Consider the following 6,420-nt stretch of genomic DNA (forward strand, 5'->3'; position numbering starts at 1 on the left):
GACAACAACACTGTCGGCGTAACCACATGATACAAGCCTTTGGTGATTGCGCATCACCCTTCCCACCCCACCCCCTCCTCTACGCAGTTGCTAGTAACCAAGGAGGACACAGAGGATTAAAAAAACATGATGGACTCTTCAGAAGGGTGGCATGGTGGTCCAATGGTTAGCACTGTGGCCTCACAGCAAGAAGGTACTGTGTGTGTGTGTGTGTGTGTGTGTGTGTACTCTGGTTTTCCCCACCACTAAAAATGTGTTCCCCTCCCCTCTCTACCAAGCTGAGGTGAGCGTCTGGCGTCGTAAGGATACCGCGCATCAGCCAGGTGTGTGCTACACTTTGGCGGTGTTAGAGATTAACACCACCACAGTATTATTATTATTATCTTCACTTAAGTTTGTGCGCGGGAAAGTCACCAGGCGACACAATCTTCTGAACATAGTCATACTGAGAAATCCAGAGAGAGCTTTGTAGAGATGATAGTCTTAATAAGTTTTGTAGCCACTCATCTGGCAATGGCTTTAATGTAACGGACGTTCATTAGTATCAAAACATTATGCACTAAAGCTTTAATTCTAAATTGAAATATAGCTAAACTAACACAGACCTAGTGCAAAATGTATTTGAATGACATCATAATCATGTGTAGCAAAAACCCGTCTTGAATACTGATATATGCTCCGTTGGTGCAGCAGCTCAGTGACTGCCACCTTCTACAGTTTGACACCTTTGACAGGATTCAATATGCCACTTACCACCGAAGAAGAAGTATTTTCCTGCGGCGACAGAGTGGCTGGCGTGAGCGACGCCTCCTCCTTCTGCATCCACAGCGATGGTCACATGACCTCGCCTGGAGTTCAGCTCCACCGCATGCCACTGACCGTCATTCAGGGCTGAACCTGGGAAGACGTCATCATAATTATCATCAGGTGCATTTTCATTCATTTAGCATTTTACAATGTATGCAAAAAGAGTGAAAGGAACTATTTTCAACGTCATTAAACATAAATGGATTAGGGGTTAGGGGTGATGTGTGACGAGATTGAGGTTTAGAGTAGCTATATGTAGGGTGTAAGGTTAAGGTAGCTTTTAGGCATCGGTAACAAGAGGTAAAGGGTTAGAAATGAATCGTATAGGCAGTTAAGGGGTTGTAAGGAGGAGCAACGTAGACCTTAGTGGTCCCCTAATACTGTATCTGAAGTCTCTTTTATATAGACCTTAGTGGTCTCCTAATATTGTATCTGAAGTCTCTTTTATATAGGCCTTAGTGGTCCCTAATACTGTATCTGAAGTCTCTTTTATATAGACCTTAGTGGTCCCCTAATACTGTATCTGAAGTCTCTTTTATATAGACCTTAGTGGTCCCTAATACTGTATCTGAAGTCTCTTTTACATAGACCTTAGTGGTCCCCTAATACTGTATCGGAAGTCTCTTTTGTATAGAACTTAGTGGTCCCATAATACTGTATCTGAAGTCTCTTTTATATTAACCTTAGTGGTCCCCTAATCCTGTATCTGAAGTCTCTTTTGTATAGACCTTAGTGGTCCCCAATACTGTATCTGAAGTCTCTTTGATATATACCTTAGTGGTCCCAATACTATATCTGAAATCTCTTTTATATAGACCTTAGTGGTCCCTCGTAAATGACCTCATAAGGGCCAAGATTCAAGATCGGCCCATCTGAGCTTTCATTTTCTCAAAGGCAGAGCAGGATACCCAGGGCTTGGTTTACACATATCACCATTTCTAGCCACTGGGGGACCATAGGAAGGCTGGGAGAACTCATATTAATGTTAAAAAACCTCATAAAGTGAAATCTTCAGGCCGTGGAACCTTTAAGAGAACAGTGTGGTAAAGCGAGTGCGAGAGTAACGGTGATTATCTTCAGAGCTTGTAGTGACTCATGGTGAGAGAAACAAAGTGTCTCCCCTGTTCTTTCTGATCACAGTGGGAAATCTGTAGCAGGAGAAGTTAACCCTCTCCTTGACTTCATGTTGTTTATGGAGAAGAAGAACCAGGAAATGCCCACGCTACCAAGCCACGGCCGAGCGACTTGCATCACCGCAACGTGTAGTTACCTTTTCAAAAAGGTGCACGTCAGGCTACAGCGTAGGGTCTGTGTCTCCACGTTACTACATACAAGCCCACTGGATTTAACGTATAAGCATAAATCAGCCTTGATTCTTGTGTGCTGGTGTCCATGTTGTTCTAACAAATCTCTCTTTAAGAGAATAGCAGGTGTGTGTGGGGATTGTGTGGTGCAGCGAGTGAGAGAGTGACGGGGGTCCCCTGTGCTTTCTGACCCTGGTGGGAAAGCCGTTAACGGAAAAGTTAACGCTCTCCTTGATTCTAGTTTGTTTATGGAGAAGGAGAACCAGAACAGTTGTTGCTGTCTGCGTTGCCGCAAAGTGTAGTTTTATTTTTGGAGAGGTGCACGTCAGGCCACGGCATGGGGTCCGCATCACCACATATCATCAATTTTACCATCACATTTATAGACTGACCTGCAGTGAGCTCCAGCAGCGCCCTGCCAGCCTTATGGATCTGTAGCCGCAGTCTGGCCTCACTCAGGTACAGCCAGACCACGCCCCCTTCCTGAGGCAGCTCAAAGGTGAGCAGAAGCCCCGCCCTGTTCCACGTCCTGAACTGGAACCCAACGGACACGCCCCCGGATGAGGACGCCTCCGCCGCAGGCAACTGGAGGAAGCTCTGGGGGCAGGGGAACGTCACGGCGACGGAAAGCGACTCAGCACACGAAAAGGTCACGTTGCCCTGAGAGAGATAGACGCAGAGTGGAGAGAGAGAGAGAGGAGGCAGCACAGGAACACGATTACTGGAGAGATAAAAATAACAATAAACATGAATATTAATCAGTTGCAGAGGGGCGTGCCGCTGTGTGACCTCTGTCGCTATCATCTCATCAGCAAGCAGTTCAGAGGGGTGGAGGGTGCTGGGTATGGGTGTGAATAGGACTATGTGGACTTCTCTGTTGCGGCCCATTGTTTTGAGTAGTGGTAATGACAGCAGGTCCATTGCTAAGGCTTCAGCAGTAATCTATTACAGTCCCAGCTCTCCGCTGGGAACAACATCATCTTCATAATGCTCCGGAAACACAGATGACATCTAAAAGCCCTTTGTAGAGCTGGCATCGTGATATATGGGCAAACATGGCGGAGGATGCTGCACTACTGCTAAATATAAAAGTGCACTATGAAATCACTCAAAATCCGCCTCACACCCTTACACACGTATATCATTTAAGGCTCTATTTCGTTTTGTTATCATACCTTTAAGAATGGCCAAAAGTGGTCTCTTTATTAAAAAGGACTATAGCTATTAGTCTATTAGATATTCAGCCATGCGAGTGATTCTCTGAACCTTTTTCTATCTTGGCTTCTCCGCTCTCCGGGTTCTTTACTGTAACGAGAGGCCATTTATTAGAGACTGCTCCCCACTGAGCTGGGTCCACTTATGGTCCTAATGGGGAAGACAAGGAAGCGTGACTGAAAGTCTCGTCTCCTTTGACCTCTCATCACTCACTGTCCTCGTTAAGGTGCTCATTAGCGTCGCTAACCAGTTAGCGGCTCGTTAGCAGCGGCAACATCTTCCACATGAATACATGATTTCTCTCTGGTGCTCTAAGGATGGCAACGTGTGTGAACACACCTGCATGTAAGCATACACACACAGGGCTGGGCAATATACAAATACTATGTTGATATCGTGACATAAGACTGGATATTGGGGTGGCAGTAGCTCAGTCCGTGGGCAGTTGGGTTGGGAACCTGAGGGTCACTGGTTCAAGTCCCCATATGGACTAAAAAGTACGAAGTGTGGCTTGGTGGCTGGAGAGATGCCATTTCACCCCCTGGGCACTGCTCTTGAGCAAGGCACTGTACCCCCCCCCCCCAACCACACAGGGCGCTGGTTCAGCTGGCAGCCCACTCATTCTGATAGTATGTATAGGTCCTGAGCATGTGTGTGTATGCAGAGTGTAAATTGTAATTTCCCCACTGTGGATCAACAAACATATACATACATATTTAAATGTATCCTCTTGGATTTTGGATAAAGGCCCACATATGAATATTTGAGGTCTGAATTCTGAGAAAAAAAGTCTGAATTCGGACTTTAATCTCAGAAATCTAACTTTCATCTCATTCTGACTCTTTTGTAAAGTTTATAAAAGTTGTTTTTTATTTTTTTAAGAATTACTGTTTTTTTTTTAAAATACATTTTATTAACTTTGTTTTTTTCCTTTTATTATATGGTGACCGTGGATAGGTATGAAAGCGTGAGAGAGAGACGATGACACGCAGCAAAGGGCCGCAGGTCGGATTCAAACCAGCTCCACTTTAATGGACTTAACCGACACGGGGTGAATGTAGAGCTGCTGTCAGCTGCTGCTCCTGTTCGTATTTACGCATTGTTCTCATTAGATAAATTTACAGATAAATTCAAACAAGACTGAAACGCTGATTTTTGCCCCAAACCATAAGATCCCGCTTATCAAACAGCAGCTTGGCTCCCTGAGCCCTTCTGTCAAATCCAGCCTCAAAACCTGGGGGTTGGTTTTGACCAGGCCTGTCCCTGGAGCACACTCAAAACAGCTTGTTCGAATTGTTTTTTTCACCTTAGGAACATCTCTAAATCGCAAATGTTGTCAAGAAGGATCTGGAAATGATAATTCATGCTTTCATATCAACAAGACTCGACTACTGCAACGCTGTTTTTACCTTTTTGAATAAGTCTGCTTTAAACAATTGCAATTGTTCAAAATTCTGCGCCAACTTCTAACAGGTGCCCCTCGAAGGTCTCATATTACCCCTGTCTTGTTGGACCTCCACTGGCTCCCTGTAAAATTCAGGATTGATTTTAAGATTTTAGTGCTGACTTCAGAGCCTTAAACGGTCAGGCCCCACATTACATCCGGACCTTTTGAAGCCGTATTTCCCTGAGCGCATTCTTCGGTCTTCTGGCCAGAACCTACTTGCGTCCCTAAGACCCGTTTAAGACCCGAGGGGACATGTCGTTTCATCTGTTGCTCCCAGACTGGGGACGCCCTGCCCCTGTCCTGCGTCTTGCAGACACTGTCGTCTCTTTTAAAAATGATCTGAAAACATGTCTGTTTAAGAGGCTTTTGGTTGATGGGTTTTTGCTATAGTGTCATTTTAATTTTATATATTTATATACATTTTATACTGCTTGTTTTTTACTTACTCTTTTGTACAGCACTTTGTGATTTTTATCTGTGAAAAGCGCTTTATAAATAAACTTTACTTACTTACTTACTTACTAGATGCGTCTCAGTGGTTGCTTAGCATTGGAGAAGCTTCAGTGGAGTCTTAGCCTTCTTCCTTACTGTATGTACTCACTGCGGCCGACTTGAGCTTCTAAAGTTACCGGAAGTCTAATCCATCGGCGTCGCGTTCAAGGGGATAAGCCTCTCCTCTCTAAGCGGAGCTCCCATGGCGCCATTTTGATGCTAACAAGCCATCACCTGCAGTTAGCATGCCATTGACTGCCATTCATTTTGGCGCCACTTTGACAGTGAATATCTTTACATCTGAAACGTGTAAAGACTCTATTTGTCTGTTGTTTATTTCTAAAGAAACACGACAATGTATGAAAGGCTCCGTTACCTTGTAGCTCAAGTTATGGCTCCGTAGCAGAAGTTTTTGTAAGAAATAGACTACCACGCGACTTACTGTCGCACAGTAGAGGAATCACCGTGTAGTACAGGGTAAGCTCGCTGACAGTTTGGACTTACATCAGCTGTTTAGGTTTAATTAGTAATGTTAACTAGCATGTTAGTTAGCAGTAATTAGCCTGTGTCTATGTTATCTCCTAACATATACCTCCGCTCTCCATCTGCTGATTGGGAATGACTGAGATTTCTCTTGCACAACTACCAGAAGACTTACAACTTTCAGACACGTTGCCCACGTCACATCTACGTCTTCAAGCTCAGTTGGAGGCTGCGCAGTAACGCTCAGCCATCACGGTAAAAAGTGCTTCTAGTATCCTACACTGGTCTCCGTCGTGTTGAGAAAGTTGAAAATAGGTCAACTTTATGTGCAAACAGTTTGTTCTTCTAAAGCGCATTTTTAGTCGTGATGACAACTCAAAGCTCTTTTACATAGTACAGGAACCATTCATACACTGTGGCCGAGGATGCCGTACAAGGTGCCACCTGGTCCTCAGATAAATACTCACACACATTCACACTCCAATGGCGCAGCATTGGGGGGCAACTCTGGGTTCAGTGCCTTGCCCTAGGACACTTTGACGTCGCAGGGCTAGGGAACAAACTGCCAACCTTCCGATTGGCAGGCGACAGCTCTACCACTGAGCCAGAGCCGCCCATTGTACAGTTCAGCAGCAAACGGCCAGCAACCAATCGGATAGACGTCCTTCGCGC

At 45.0% G+C, this 6,420-nt stretch overlaps 1 pseudogene; it reads right to left on the bottom strand.

Moving 5' to 3' along the window:
* Positions 1-6,420, bottom strand: part of LOC116698801 (contactin-associated protein-like 4) — a 421,932-nt pseudogene that overhangs the window by 255,130 nt on the left and 160,382 nt on the right.

The sequence above is a fragment of the Etheostoma spectabile genome, chromosome 12 (genome assembly GCF_008692095.1).
Source record: "Etheostoma spectabile isolate EspeVRDwgs_2016 chromosome 12, UIUC_Espe_1.0, whole genome shotgun sequence".
Taxonomy (NCBI): Eukaryota; Metazoa; Chordata; class Actinopteri; order Perciformes; family Percidae; genus Etheostoma; species Etheostoma spectabile.